Source organism: Pristis pectinata, chromosome 31 (genome assembly GCF_009764475.1).
Source record: "Pristis pectinata isolate sPriPec2 chromosome 31, sPriPec2.1.pri, whole genome shotgun sequence".
Lineage (NCBI taxonomy): Eukaryota > Metazoa > Chordata > Chondrichthyes > Rhinopristiformes > Pristidae > Pristis > Pristis pectinata.
The window spans coordinates 3,536,697-3,553,823 of NC_067435.1; the positions used below are offsets into that span (position 1 = coordinate 3,536,697).

General features: G+C 43.2%; 1 long non-coding RNA gene across 1 annotated transcript in view; it reads right to left on the bottom strand.

The window, feature by feature from the left end:
• Positions 1-16,548, bottom strand: part of LOC127584854 (uncharacterized) — a 76,219-nt gene extending 59,671 nt beyond the window's left edge. Inside the window, exon 1 of the long non-coding RNA XR_007958442.1 lies at positions 16,477-16,548. This is a non-coding gene — a long non-coding RNA (uncharacterized LOC127584854). The remainder of the gene's footprint in view (positions 1-16,476) is intronic.
• Positions 16,549-17,127: the final 579 nt, after the last annotated feature.

Consider the following 17,127-nt stretch of genomic DNA (forward strand, 5'->3'; position numbering starts at 1 on the left):
ACATTTTTCCAGGGCAAAAATGGCTAACACGAAGGGACATAATTTTAAGGTGATTGGAGGAAGGTATAAAGGGGGATGTCAGAGATAAATTTTTTTACACAGAGAGTGGTGGGTGTGTGGAACGCACTGCCGGCAGAGGTTGTGGGGGCAGATACATTAGGGACATTTAAGGGACTCTTAGACAGACACATGATTGATAGAGAAAAGGAGGGCTATGTGGGAGGGGAGGGTTAGATAGATCTTAGAGCAGGATAAAATGTTGGCACAACATCGTGGGCTGAAGGGCCTGCACTGTGCTGTAATGTTCTATGTTCTATGTACCAGAGCAACTACTTCTGCTCTCTGTCCATCGACTTGCAAATGGTTCCTTTCCATGTACACACCCAACTCCTTTCTGAACATTACTGTACCATTGAAATCTGGTTTGCTCCAGGTTGGTGGGTGAGGGTCATGCACCATTGAATCTTGTCGCACTACCCAACCCAGCACACCCTGGTCACAACTCACTCCATAAAATTAAAAAAAAACAAACTGTGTGAACTCTGTAAAAATCTTTCCTCGTATCTAGACGGACAAGTTATGTTAGAATTCAGAACGCCTCGAGAGCAAGGGTGGATGGATCCGGGCGAGAGAACATCGGCCAACGTCGGAGTTGGGTGTGTACATGGAAAGGAACCATTTGCAAGTCAATGGGCAGAGAGCAGAAGCAGTGAATTGATCAGTCCCTCATCACCGTCTGTGGGTCTCTGCCATGTGATAATCAGTTGCAACATTTTCCACATTATAAATCGTAACCACTCAAGTGAACTTCGTTAGCTGTAACGTGCTCGGGATGCCCTAAGTTTATAAAATGCACTATGGAAATGCAAGTCCAAACCACAGCTGATCTGATCTTCCTGCCTTCATCTTCCTACATCTTCTCTATTTCCCCTGACTCCGCGATATACGACCTATCTCGACCTTAAAGATATTCAATGATTCCACCCCCACATCTCTCTGTGGTGGAGAATTTCAAATATTTACAACCCTCTTGAGAAAATAAAATTGTCCTCGTTTCTTGTCTTAAACAAGTGACCCCTCATGCCAAAATTACGCCTGGTGGCTGCTCCACATGTGTCTTAAGCCTTCTGTAGTGACCTGCTTGGATAATTTATTGATCAATTCAGAGGGTTAAGGAGGTAAAACACGAAGCTGACTGTCACTGCTAATTCTTTTACCACTGTTGATTTACACACTCATTGGCTTGGCCTTTGAAGATGGTTGGTTTTGTTAGCAGAATGCTGGTCACCAAACACATAGTCTGAGTTGATCACTAATTGCGAGAGTCACCCATCAGAGATAGAGCAAAAGTTGGCTAAACATAGAACATAGAAGAGTACAGCACAGGGACAGGCCCTTCAGCCCTTGTTGTTATGCCAAACTAGTTAAACTAGTAATTAAACCCCTAACTAAACTAATCCCTACTGTCTACACAATGAGAAAACCACTCTAGTTTGTCCAACCTCTCCTTTTGCACACGCCCTCTAATCCAGGCAGCATTCTAGTGAACCTCTTCTGCACCCTCTCCAAAGCCTCCACATCCTTCCTGTAATGGGGGCGACCAGAACTGAATGAAACACTCCAGGTGTGGCCTAACCAGAGCTTTATAAAGATGCAACATAACTTCCTGACTCTTGAACTCGACTAATAAAGGCAAGCATGTCGTATGCCTTCTTTACCACCCTATAGAATTGTTCAGCCACTTTCAGGGAGCTTTGGATTTGGACCCCAAAATCCCTCTGTAATCAATGCTGTTACAAGTTCTGCCATTAACTGTAAGTTCCCTTTACATTTGATCTCCCAAAGTGCAATACCTCACACTTGGTCAGATTAAACTCCACCTGCTGGTCAGATAGTCCACCATCTAATCAGACCACAGCTGATCTGATTCTGCTACCTTCATTTTCCTGCGTTATCCCTGATAAACTGTTTATCTCATCCTTAAAGATATTCAGTGATTCCACCCCCATATTACTCTGAGATGGAGAATTTCAAATATTCACACTAGAGAGAAAAAGAAATCTTTCTAATTTCATGTCTTAAATGAGTGACCTCTCATTCCAAAATGATGCTGCCTAGTTATAGATTCCTCATCCTGTGGAAATATCCTCTCATCTGCCCTGTAGATCTACCCTGTCAGCCCCACAGAACCTTATATGTTTCAATAAGGTCACCTTTCATTCTTCTGAACATCAGTAAGTACAGACCCAATTTGCTCAATCCTATCTCAAAAGGTAATCCCTTTATCACAGGAATCAACCCAACTAATCTTTTCTGAATTTAAATACAGAGACCAAAACTGCATGTGGTACTCCAAGCATGGTCCCACCAAGACCCTGCACAGGTGAGATTTTCCTACACATTACTCCCTCCCTCAAATTAAAGGACAATATCACATTCGTCTTCCTAATTATTTGCTGCATGTACATGCTAACTTTCTGTACAAGGACACTCAGGTCCTCTATACAACAACATTATGTAGTCTCTTTCTATTTAAACATTGTTCAACAGGGACTGATCAGAGTAGCCAGCATTGCTTTTTCAAGGGCAGATCTTCTCTGACCTAAGGGAGCATAATTTTAAGGTGATTGGAGGAAGTTCCGCATGTCTTATGAGGATAGGTTGAGCGAGCTCGGGCTTTTCTCTTTGGAGAGAAGGAGGATGAGAGGAGACATGATAGAGGTGCACAAGATGATAAGAGGCATAGATCGAGTGGACAGTCAGAGACTTTTTCCCAGGGCAAAAATGGCTAACATGAGGTGTCATGATTTTAAGGTGATTGGAGGAAGGTATAAGGGGATGTCAGGGGTAAGTTTTTTTACACAGAGAGTGGTGGGTGCGTGGAATGCACTGCCGGCAGAGGTTGCGGGGGCAGATACATTAAGGACATTTAAGAGTCTCTTAGGTAGCCACATGAATGATAGAGAAATGGAGGGCTATGTGGGAGGGAAGGGTTAGATAGATCTTAGAGCAGGATCAAATGTCGGCACAACATTGTGGGCCGAAGGGCCTGTACTGTGCTGTAATATTCTATGTTCTATGTTCTATCAGACTGAATTTTTGAAGAGGTAACAAAATGTACTGATGAGGGTAGTGCACTAGATATGGTTTACATGGGGTCCCTCATGGAAGACTGGTCCAAAAGGCTAGGGCCCTTGGGATCCAGGGCAAGTTCTCAAATTGATCCAAAACTGGCAATAGGTGACAGAGGGTGATTGTAGAGGGTTGTTTTTGTGATTGGATACCTGTGACTAGTGGTGTTCCACAGGGACAGGTGCTAGGACCCTTGCTGTTTGTCATCTCACACATGATTTGGATGTGGAAGTGGGAGGCATGATCAGCAAGTTTACAGAGGACACTAAGATTGGTGGGGTTGTGAACAGTGTGGAGGGTAGTCTTACGCTGTAGGGTGATGTCGATGTGTTGGTGAAATGGGCTGGGAAATGGCAGATGGAGTTTAATCCTGATAAATGTGAGGTGACACATTTTGGGAGCACTCATGAGGCTGGGACGTACACTATGAATGGTAAGGACCTAGGGAGTATTGAGGAACAGAGGGACCTTAGTGTGCAAGTCCAAAGATCCTTGAAAGTGGTAGCACAGGTAGATAACGTATTTAAGAAGGAGTATGGGTTACTGGCCTTCATTAGTCTCGAGCAGGGAGGAAATGCTCCAACTTAATAAAACATTTGTCAGACTTCAGCTGGAGCACTGCGTGCAGTTCTGGTCACCACACTACAGGAAGGAGGTGATAGCTCCGGAGAGGGTGCAGAGGAAGGGATTAGTTTAGTTGGGCATTTAATTACTAGTTTAATTAGTTCGGCACAACATCGTGGGCTGAAGGGCCTGTTCCTGTGCTGCACTGTTCTATGTTCCGTGTTGAGACTCTCCAGTATGTTGTCTGGGATGAGGCGTTTCAGTTGTGAGGGGAGAACGGAGAGACTGGGTCTGCTTTCCTTAGAGCGGAGGAGGTTAAGAAGGGACATGACTGAGGGAAATAAAATTATGAGGGGTACAGATAGGGTAGACTATCAGAAACCTTTCCCCCTATCAGAGGTAGATGAAACTGAAAAACATAGATTTAGGGTAAGGGGTGAGAGATTTGGAGGGGATCTGAGGAGGACCTTGTTCACCCAGAGAGTAGTGAGTACCTGGGACGCACTGCCGGACAGAGAGAGTGCTGGAAGCAGAGTCACTGATGGCATTTAACAAGCATCTAGTCGCACACTTGAATCACCCGGGCATAGAAGGCTTCAGGCCAAGTGCTGGAAGATGGGATCAGTTCAGATGGGTGCCCACTGGCTGGTGTGGACGTGGTGGGCTGACTGGGCTGTTTCCGTGCTGTACAATTCTATGACTCTATCGCTATCCAAGGATTGTCTTCTCAAATCAAAATTGATTTCCTGGAGCAGCTCCACAATCACGGGGGTATCAGTAAAGAATATTTGTTTCCCTTTCATCATTTGTTCACTAATTCCAAAAATATAGTGGTCTCAGTGGGGGGAATTAGTGGGTGGGAGATCTTGTGACAGAACCTTCAAGAATCCAATCAGAAAATGACAACCTAGAGTTGGGCGAAATTTTACAAGTTGACTTCTTGCATTCATCACGTCTTGTACCAATGATTCACTCTTATCCATTGCAGTCAAACTAATACAATGATTCTCCATTAACTAGGTCATGCCACCCACTCTAAGTGCTCCTTGTAGAAGAGCCAATCTAATTATAGGTTAATACAATGATCATTGGTCAGATTGCTACATAAATTAATGCCAGATTAAAGGGATAATCTTACATTTATGGACAATTAGCAGAAATAATTTTGTTTCACTGCAAAATTCACATTAATACTTAGTTCACCATGACATACTGAAGCCTAAAAATAGATTTCAAAGTAATGCTTGTAAGAGGTGTTATTAACCAACTGCTTCTGCAACCCACGTTAACTTTAGTCATTTGTTGGGATGTGGGTGTCACAGGCAAGGCCTGCATTTATTATCCATCCCAAACTGGTCGCTGAGCTGAGTGGCTTTTTGGGCTACTTTAGAGTCAACCCCATCAATATACTTCTTGGAGCATCAAGGCCAAACCAACTAGAGAAGGGAGATACCCTTCAGTGAATCAAACATGTCCTTAGAAGAGCAACACACAGGATGCTGGAGTAACGCAGCGAGTCAGGCAGCATCTGTGGAGGGAAATGGACAGTCCAAGTTTTGGACTAATGGAGTCCTCCAGCACTTTAGTCCTTCATCTGGACTAATGGAGTCCTCCAACACTTTGTGTGTTTCTCCAGATTCCAGCTTCAGCAGCCTTCTGTGTCTTCGTGTCTATAAAAGAGCCCAGTAGCTTCAAGGTCACTGGTACAGACACCAGCTTCTTATTTCAAAGAAATTGAATCACTTGAGTTTAAATTTCCCCAGATGCCGTGGAGGGATTTGAATCCACATCACCATATCTATAGTTCAGGTGTTGCTCCAGTAACTGTCCCCTTAGCTGGTACAACGCAAATAAAAGCAGAGAATTCCCCATTGTAGTCCTGGCCAAACCTTTATCTTTTGTTGACATCTTTATAATTGGCTTCATTGCTGTGCACAGACTGGTCGTCACCTTTCTCACATTGCACAGGGCTTACACTTTCAAACTCATTAGCTGACCTGTGGTAGTGAAGAATGCCACATAAGTGGACTCTTTTTAATTTAATCTCTGCAGTGTTTGGAAGATGGTGTCTAAGTGCTTGGTGGTGCCTAAAATGGTGCCTAAGTACTACTAAGTGCTTGGCTATCATTTTATGCTTCAGATATCTCTGCCCACCTACCCAGGGCTGGCTAAGCACTGGAGCTTCAACACTGGGATAACTTTTAAGGTAGTCTCCACTACACAGGACAGGAGTTGGCTGAGAATGGGATCAGTCCTGGCTCTCTCGCCCTCCTCAGCTGGATGGATTGCCAATGTACTTTTCACATTTGGAAACAGTAACCCTGGTGAGATGTAGGAGGGCTGCTATTGTGTAAAATTCTTAGAGGACATGACTGGCTATAAGATGAGGGGCTGTTTTCCCTGGCTTGGGAGACTTAAATTCAGGTTCTCAGTGAGAGTTTAAAGAGATGAGGAGAATGAGGAGAAACTTCATCCAGTGTATGGATGTGACTCTTTGGAGTTCCCTGTCTCTAAGGCCTGTGGATACTCAACTACTGAGTTTATTCAAGACTGAGATTGATAGAGTTTGGAGACCAGACTGCAAACTGATTGTCACTGGCCCAGTAACTCCTTGCACGCATTGGCACTCAGAGTCCCGAACACCACAAGTCCTAATCTCCAAAATCACTGAAAAACCAAACAAAGAAAGAAAAATGTCTACCGGAAAGCCGTGATTTAAGAACTTGCCCTCATCAAACATACTTCATAATATATCTCAAGTTGCCTTCCAACTACCGGAACCTTTTAAGATGTAATCTCTTTAGTAATGTAGGGGAATGCGCTGATTAACGTAACTAGCAAAGTTCCACAGGGAGCAGTGGGTTATGACCCTGTTTGTGGCAGCAGAGATTAGAAGTTAAATGTTAACCAAGAAAGCAAAAGCATTCCCCTGCTCTATGCTGTGGGATTATTTTGCATCCAGTTGGGATAGCTGGATAAGACCTTGTGCAAAGTATGGCATCTCTGACTGTGCTGCACTCCCTCACCACTGCACTGCAGAACCAGTCAAGATAATGTACTCCTGCCTGTGGAGAGAGACTTGGATCAATGATCTCTTCAGAAGCAAGGACATTTCCACCATTATCACAGCACAGCTCTCACCTAATAGACTGAACCCTTCATAAAACCAGCAAGCAACAAATAAAGAATTCAAAGCATAGAGGAGCAGGTATCTGGGAGACCTACCAGAAACTTCAGGTGGAGCTTGTAAGGTGCAGGGACTCATACGTCTTAAAACCCACAATATTTATAGCCGTCAGTCTAATCTACCTGTGGCTCCAGAGGCTTCATAGTTGGTACAGCACCAGATTTAATTTGTAAAGAGCAAATTTCTTGCCCTGAAATTAATTATATACAAAAGAAATCAATAGATGAAGTTGGATATGGACAGCTGCACAAAACAGGTATAATTGCATTAGCTGATTGTCATGCCCTTAGTATAAGGTACGACGTTGTAAGTTCTTTGGTATTATATGTCAGTGGAACCGACAGTGTGTGGGAGAACTAATCCAAAGGACAATGTCATGTCAGCTTTTGTGTTCTTGCTTATATGCGTTTGGATAACAGGTCTGCTGGGTTACAAGTGAGTACAGAATATATACAGTAGAAGGGTATTGTGTAGTGTGGTGGAACAGAGGGACCTTGGAGTGCACGCTCACAGAGCCTTCAGGCAGCAGGACCAATCTCTGTGGTGGTTAACATACGTATGGCATCCTACCTTTTATTATTCATAATGTTTGCAGGGAAGTTTGGCTGGGACTGTGTTCAACATTAGTTAAACCACAGATTGAGTACTGTGAACAGTTCTGGTCAGGAAAAATGTGAAAGCACTGGGGTTGATGCCGAGGAGATTTGAGGATTTTCCTAATTTTAGCCGTGAAGAAAGATCGGATAAGTCGGGATATTTTCTTTGGAACAGAGGAGACCCAAAAGAGATGTTATTGAGGTTATAACATTATGAGCATAAGATATATAGAGAGGGCCCATTTCTCTTAGCAGAGGAGTCAAAAACCAGGGGGCATGCATTTAAAGTAGTTGGTCGAAGGGTAAGAGGACAGATGAGGCAAAATACTTTTACCCAGAAGGTGGTAAGAGTGTGGAACTCGCTGTCAGAAAGGGTGGTGGAGGCAGAAACCCTCTTTACATTTAGATCTGTACTTGAAGAGCCATGACCTGCAGCACCACTGACCCAGGGCTGGGAGATGGGATCAGACTGGACAGTTTTATATTGAGCAGTATGGGCAATGGACCAAGTGGCCTCCTTCCATGTTGAAAACCTTCTGCAATCCAATGACGTTTAAGGGACACTTGGACAGGTACGTGGATGGGAAAGGTTTAGAGGGATATGGGCCAAACGCAGGCAAACGGGACTAGCTCATGTAGGCGATGCGTCAGTCTGGATGAGTTGGACGGAAGGGCCTGTTTCCGTGCTGTATGGCTCTATGACTCTATGATTCAATGTCCAATCTAAACTTTTAACTTGTTAAAAATGTTTGATTGAAACACTTTCATTATGCAGATGGACAAGGTAATAGGGGTAGGGAGAAGTCCACAACACCCCTTGAGCCTTTCCTGTCATTTATTAGAACTGTGGTCTATCCCCTCCCTCAACTCCCCGTCCCACTCTGATCCCCAAACTCTATTGACCTCAGTCTTAAAGACACACAGTAGTTGAGTATCCATGGGCTTTAGAGACAGGGAATTCCAAAGAGTCACATCCATACTCTAAATGGTTTTCCCTTTATACTTTACTGAGAACCTGACTTTACATCTTCCCTTCTAGGGAAAACAGCCACGCATCTTATAGCCAGTCAAATCCATTGAGAATTTACACAGTAATTTAATAATGGTGCAGCTGGGAGGGCCGCTGCCTCACAGCACCAGAGACCCAGGTTCAATCCTGACCTCGGGTGCATGTTCAAATGTGTGTTCTCCTTGTGACCACGTGGGTTTCCCCTGGGTGCTCTGGTTTCCTTCCAGATCCCAAAGTCGCACTGGTTGGCAGGTAAATTAGCCGCTGTAAATTGACCCAAATTTAGTGGGTGGTACAATCTGAGGTGGGAGGAGTTAATGGAACTGTGCGGAGAACAAAATGGGATGTGTGGGATTAGAGTAAGTGGGTCGGTGTGGACTCACTGAATCAAAGGACCTAGTTCTGTGCTGTATGACTCTAGGACTCCAATAACCTTCCATTGTTATGAACTATGAGAGTGGTGGGTGCCTGGAATGCGCTGCCAGGGGTGGTGGTGGAGACAGATACGATAGAGGTGTTTAAGAGGCTCTTAGATAGGCACATGAGTATGCCTAGAATGGAGGGATATGGACCATGTGCAGGCAGAAGGGATTAGTTAGGTTGGGAATTTATTACTAATTTAATTAGTTCAGCACAACATCGTGGCCTGTTCCGGTGCTGTACTGCACCGAGCAGATAGCAACACCTTCGTGTAAGGAGGTGCAACCCCCTGAGCAAGAGTGAGACGAACTTCCAGTGTCCTGGCCAACACTCCTTCCTCAACCAACATCCCAAAAACAGCTTCACTGCCCAGGCACCACACTACTACTGGTGGGATCTTGCAGTGTACAAAATGCCAGCAAGAGGTCTTGCTGCTTTTTTGCACACTGCAAGATCCCACAAGTGGAATTTTGCATAAGCCACCTTAATTAATGTAATAAATTGTGTGTGAAGTGCTTCGAGACTTCTTAACGCAAGGTCAGTAACCCAACGTGCAATTTTGACCATGAATGTGATTGTATTATATATTTCCACAGCTGCTAAAGGAAGCTCCCAGTCTCTCTATTACATCTGCCAAAAAAAAGCTTCAAAACATTCCTGATTTATTGAGAGCTATCCTCGAGCCCAATCCCTGTATGGAGAGGATTTTCTATGGCGGGGCTGCAAACCACGATTCCCAGTTGAGACATCACTGACAAATAAATACAACTTTCCTACAAGTGTTCAACAACTTCTGAAGAAACAAAACTCACAAAATTTTCATTGCATCAGAAGATTTTCCAGACTCAATATGTTGGGGCACCCTTCTTTAAAGGTGTGAGAGGAACTGAAAGGGGGCTTTGCAGATGATGGTGTTTGGAATGCTAGGGCAGAGATGGAAGTGTGGAAGAGCCCCGAAATAGAGGCCGTCTACCTCAGGTGGTCGCCAACAAATCCAACTGGAAATTCTGTGATTAGTTCTCCCAGAGAGTGCTATGAGAACGGGCAGCTGAACAACAACAACTTGTACTTGCATAACACTGTTAACATAGCCGACACCGGCAACAGTTGAGACAATAGCACAGACGAATTTAAGCGGAAGCTTAAATGAAGCTACATATCTGTGCGAGGAATAAATTAATAAAACGTAACGCTGGTTTATTTACATCGAGTGGACATCACTGGCCAAGGTAATACACTTATTGTCCATTATTATTTCCCTCAGCATTGAGTGCCTTATTGATCCACTTCTGACAGCAGTTAAGAATCAACCTCATTGGTGCATGTGGAGTCACCAATAAGCCAGACTGGGTAAACACAGTAGATTTCCATCCACATAGGAATGGGTTATTTTGACAGTCTGGTAGCTTCATGGTCAACATTACTGTGACCAGGACTTTTTTTTTACAAATTTCCACATTAATTCATATTTAAGCTCTCCAGCTCCTGTGGTGGGATTCAACATCATATTTCTGAATCAATAATCCAGGCTTCTGGATGCTCATCCAGATGCTATCAATGCATGTGATGGAATATAAAGAGCTGCTATGTTGAATGGTCTGTGCTGTAGATCCCACGTAAACTTCAGAGGGGGAAATCAATGGATCTTTCAAAAGCTGAGGACCTGGTTCCCAAAAATGAACATTTGTATTCTTTTTATTTCATTGGATTGACTATCAATGGCTGTGAGGATATGGATACACAATGTGTACCTCTTAACGTCTAGTTGGAATACCTTGCAGGATGTGTACCCTCCAATCTCCCTGTCTACACCAACCTTCTCATAACAAAGCCGATGGTCCCATTGCAATGATGCCAATTCCTTTAAACTTTAGAGCCAAATAAGACCTCCAGTTACCATCATCAGACTGCCTTGGGTCCCCGGGTTACAAACACCCAACTAATAGACACACCTACATGGGGACAAGTTGCCTTAATATTATTAAATTCAAAAGTCTTATGTATGCGCACACATTCATTCCTACAGAGCTAGTTTCCTCACAGAGTCAAGCTTATTATCATATGCACAAGTACACGTATGCACAGGTGCAATGAAAAACTTACTTGCAGCATCATCACAAGCACCAAACATCAGATAAGCAACATTCACAAGAAAAACATAAATTAAACACAATTTTTATAAGAAAGAACACAATTAAAACAAAAAGGAAACTCCATTTTAATACAAAGTGATTAAAGTTGTCATAGTGTTGTTGAACTGTAATGATTAGGGTTGTCCTGGTTGGTTCAAGAACCAAATGGTTGAAGGGAAGTAGCTGTTCCTGAACCTGTTCTCTCTCTCCACTTTTAGTAATTGTTCTTTCTTATCAGTCTTACATGGTTTTGATGCCAATCATTACAATACAGAGGAGGTATGGTTAACGTATCGAGTGATTTTTGCATATTTTCCAACACGGAAAAAATGGATCTAAGGATGAAACCTGTTTGTTACCCAAGGACAGCGTGCATCAGATGGCAATCGGCAGTTGGATATTTATAACCTTTTAAAAGTGGGAGTTAGTGAAATTCAGCTACCCTGATCATTATTTTCACGTTGATCCAAAAAATACAAATCCGTTTGCGACGGACACACCCAAGAACTTTGCGCCCATCCTGCTGAGGTGGAGCTTTACCACTCATCAGAATCTTCCTGAACCATCGCCTTCTTACAGAGAAAGTACAGTGGTCCTGCCCAGGAGTTAATTCTTGTTTTTGTGGGGACTACCAAGCAGCGCCCTGCAAATGGAGTTTGCTCATAAAACGCAATCGCTCATGGCTGACCCACACCCTGTTTTCACCAGTTCTGACAAGAGGCATGGGTTTGAGTCATAGAATGAAAGCCTTAGCAAAAAAACAGTCAGCAAGCAGAAAATAACAACCAAATGCCAAGAAGAAAAGTTTGGAGAAGATATTAGAATTTCATTTTACATTGCGATATGAAATCGATATAATAAAAATATTACTGAGAGAAAAAAATTCTGCCACATATGGAAGAAAGATGCTGTGTGACACTCGAAATGAATTGTAATTTTAGTCACATTGTTAGTAGAGGGATTTCTTCATTATTTTATGCCTCTTTCACTCTCTCTGAAACTTCTGATCTCCTTAGTTGTCCCATTGTGTGGTTGGAATGTTCTATTAATTTTCAGTTTCCTAACTTGTTCAGGGAGTCTAAGTCTGAGTTACTCAGGGATTTCCTCTCACACTTGGTTTAGTTTTTGGATTAAGATGGCTTCCCCACAGGTGATTAATAGGTCTCACTCATGGAGGAAAATGCGCAAGAACTGTAACTAATCAAATGTAAAGTTTTCTACTGAAGTTGCTTAAAGTTAAAAGTCAATGAACTATATTTTCAAATAATTACTGCAAAACATTCCTGAATATTCAGTTTATATTTCACCAATCTACCCAGTTTATATGGCTTACCCCAAAACTAATCAACATTAATTAAACGTTGCTGGAGCCCTTTCATTCATTGTCACCAAAATAATTCATTATTTTAATGACTATAATGTATGAGGGAAAAAATCATTTTCGTTGTGATTTTTCTTTTAATTTAATCATATTTTGAGTTCTGAATTCTGAGCTGATTTAATCTCGGTTTTCACGGTTTAAGGTGTGTCATTGTGTGAAATTACACACATACAAAGGCACACACATAGACGCACACACGCACACAGACACACGCACACACACCACCCACACACACACAGACACACACACACAGACACACACACACACACACAGAATATGTATGTTGAGCCACCACAGTATAGCCAATACTTATTCTCAATCACTCAAATTTGTCCTTAATGTTTAGGGTTAACATACTATCTATTAATGACTGTGCATTTTGCTCTACTTTGGAAATTTCTTTCTACAATGGAAACCAATTTTGCAAATGTAGTACAGCACATAGCCGAACCTATATTGTGTATTAAACAAACGCTACTGACGGCAAATTTCATGGTCATTATTACAGTGTTTGCTGTTTCACATTAGGGTAGATTAAGGTTGTGAAAGGCACTGCAGAAATCCAAGCCATCTTTTTAAAAAAAAATCATTTCAGCGGGTCAAAACTCTCAGAGTGTTCTGTTAATTATCTGTAAATACGTTGGAAAATTTGGATAAAATTTGGATAAAATTCAGGCATCTCTCTCCTCACCCAACCCCCTTTGAAAATCACATTTAGTTTTAGAATTCTGTCTCATTTTTCTGCTTGGTGCCTCTTGTTATTCACAACTGAACGTCAAACAGATTTTTGCACCGATCACCTGAGTCCACAACTTAGTGAAGGGCTGAAAGTATTTCCATGATAAAGAGTGAGCAGACTTCTTACCAAACACAGACAGAGTCACACCCTACTTCAAAAATCCTGGAATAGAACCAATTGCTCTTAAAAAAAACATGAATTAATCTAAATAAACTCGCAGCAAAAGTAGATTTTCCCCTTCACACTTCTTGGGGAAAATGAATAGGAGAATTAATATTACTTAATTAATGTTATTTAATTCTGCTCCTTTTATATATAAAGTATAAGACACTTAGAATACATCACATTATCCACACTTCAGGCAGAGTTTCCAAATATTAACCCGTGCTGAAAATGAAAGATTATTTTAAATCAGATTGGAACTGTGGAAATATAAACCTGCATCCTTACCTTTTTTAGAAATTCCACCCAATTGCATTTGGGTCATTTTACTTCTTTTAGAACACATTTTTTGGGTCCTTTTAATCCTTTCACTTTCTATGCATTTCTCTGAATTCCTTATCTCTCCCTAGTTTTTAGTCTGTCTTGTTTCCCAATAACTAACATCCCAACTCCTCAAACACCACGTTAAATTTGCTCATCACCATCTGTACTTATTCAAATCTCTCCCTATTTCACAAGCTCGTTCCCTCTTTTTTAAATCTACTCATATAAATGCGACTTATTTAAAAAAACAAATATATAACTTTGTTTCTTTTTAAAATAAGTCTTTTTTACTTAAACCGTTCCATCTATTTGCTCTCATTAGTTCTAAACATATTAAACAATTCTACTCCTTAAGCTATTTGAATCACCTATTCTTCTCAGTACATTTTTTTATCTTTTCCTTAGATTTTCCCCTCTTTAATCTAATTCCTCTCATACTTTATAATTTCTCTGATAAGGAGCATGAACCTCATTCTCTTTTAGCTTCACTCTCTGTAGCTCGCACTGGGGCGACATATGTGGCTCTGGACGTTAATATATGGGCCCAAATTTCTCTGAGTGTCTAAAGTCACCAGCAATACCACTCAGGGTGGTGCCTGGGCTGAACCAGGGTGCCCAATGTCCGTCCAGTGAGTTATTCACCGAGCTGGAGCCTGCAAAACCCACAAACCTCCATTTACCTTTGGGCTGTTTTGTGGGTCTGTTTGCAAAAGTCACCTCTAGTGTGTGCTCGGCTCCCCCCCCCCCCTCGGAAAGTATCGGGGTAATTTATACCCACTTTCGGTGGGTGGCGGGTCTGAAGCCATGCCAGGATCTCTGCTCTGACAGCACGGAAGGTCATTCGCTCCCTCCTGTCTCTGCCAGCCTCGCAAAAGGACGGCTCTGGTTCAAGGGGTTGGCACAACTTCAAACTTTCTTGGGGTGGCTTCCAGGTTAGATACAGCAGTAAAGCAAAGTTCCCTCAGTTGGGACTGGGTTAAAATGCACGGAGATGGTTTTATAAGTTCCATTAACTTGACTGCTCAGCAAACTTACTTCAGGGCAGAAGGTGAGGGTGGTGCGGGTCACTGCGAATGCCCTCTCTTCTTGTCTCCTCAGACAGAGTCTGACCAACGTCAGCAGGACCGAGACCAGTGAGTAAGCCACTTAATCCTCCGCGGCACAGACCTTGGTCCTGAGGGCTGACCGAATTGGCTCTGACTTTCTATGGGACGCATTGGGGCAGCTGGTGCAAGCCCCTCCCTCAGCCGTCCGCCCTGCCTCGAGGAGCCCTCACCCAAGCCAGGAGCTCGAGCCCACCCCACAGCTCAGAGGGTGGGGAGTACCCAACCAGCGTCAGCCTCCTGACTCCTCCCTCGGTTCATCACAGTGGAGGGGGTAGGAAGTCTTGGGTTTAAACATGGATACATACACACCCACACACACACCCACACACACACACACACTCATGCACACACACACGCACACACACACGCACACACACACGCACACACACACCCCATACACACCCCCCCCCACACACACACACACACACACACCCGCCCAACACACACACACACACACCATCCTCCCCCACACATATCACACACCAACACACACATGCACGCAGATCCACGACTCACACGCACCAACACAGACCCATGCATGCGCATGTACACATGCACACCAACACACACATATACATCCACGCACAGACTCACCAACGCACACCAACACATCATCAAGCACATACATCTACACACACACACACACCAACTCACACCCACGCATGCGCACATACACAGACACACCAACACCCACACTCTCACACTCACACGCACGTACATCCACGCACACACCAACACACATATTAGTAGCCACACCCATACACACACACACACACACACACACACACACACACACACACACACACACACACACACACACACACACACACACACACAGCAGCAGACAAATTCCCAGTATTGTTCTCATCTGCACAGCTGCCAACTGGAAGAGTGGATGAGCTTAACTCCCCGCTCTTCTCCCTCACAGGACTGACCCAGGGATCGACGATCAGGCAAGCAATTCCTTACAAGATGCCGGACACTTCATGCTGCTCATGTAAATGTCTCCAGCCCTCAACTTTCCCATTAGTGACAAGGAACCACTTTAGGGGTTGAACCATAAACTACACACAACGCTGGAAGTTACAGTTACTTTTTTCCTAACTTAATGATGCTTTTATTGACAACATTCTCGTCTAAGTAAAGCCATTTAATCTCTGTGGCACAGAAGAAAACAATTAAACTCATTCAGTCAGGTGTTATATTGTTCCTGGGTGGGGCAGTTATCTGACGTTTGACTATTTCATGCTTGTTTGCTACCTTCTACTTTCCGTTTAATTTTCCTCCCTTAATCTAATCTTGCTTTCCCTCACTTTATTTCTCTTTCTGTATCTAATCTGGATCTAATTCACCACACCCTGCTCTCTGCAGGTCTTCATTTTCTTCCCAATCCTGGACGTGACCAATTGGTATGAAGGAGACTGGTGCGCACTAAAGTCCCAAGCGCCTGCTGTCCGCTGCCACACTGCCATCAGCTCCCGCTCACAGCAACGTGAAAAACAGAAAATATTCCCAGTTCAGGGAATCCAACTCACGGGATGCTCTGCTCCCGCAAGTTCTGCCCAGAGCGTCACATCAACTCCCCTTCAAACAACAGGGTCTGCGCGTTTAATTTACGATCAAGTTAGAGCTGGGTACAAGTACCTAGCCCTCAACTTAACAACTTTGATTTTATTTACTAGCAGAGAGTAGAACTTTGTGAAATAAAAGAAGATGCTCCTTACCTTGTGCTGTACTGCTGAATTAGACACTGAACGAAGCAACTCTAGTTCCCAGTGCAGGATAGTAAACCTTATATAGCCAGACTCAAACTTCTGTTAATCTTAAAAGGGATTTCCTTTTTAAAAGGCTAGTCACCTCCCACTGCTTTCAATAGGGCAGACCAGACATAAGCGTGGGCTGTGCTACAAGGCTGCTACTGTAATCCTGTGTGTATATGTCGAGCATTAACTCCCACTTGCCACACTCACACTTGCCTCTGCCCCTCAGGGAACTTTGAACTTAAGTCCTGGCTAATCAGCACACAAACCTGTGCTAGATGTTGGGTTCTTCTGAAAAAGGGGTAAATGCTCATTCAGTTCCCATACACTCCTGGCAGTGTGTGGAATGCTGCAATGTCTAATATGATCCATATCATTCCTTGTAGAATTTCAGTTTCTGGAGATAAGCAAATATGGTTTTAGATTTACACAAAGTGCAACATGTTCTTTTATTAATTATTCTCTCCGTTTTCCTCTTTGTGCTCCCACCACCCCATCCCCGCAACCCCTTTTCTCCTGGTTCAACACTGAGAACAATGCTCGTTTTCCAGTTCCTCAACAAAGAGGCCGTTCCTCACGTGTGGGTCCGGGTTTGCCATTTAGGCTGACAATGTA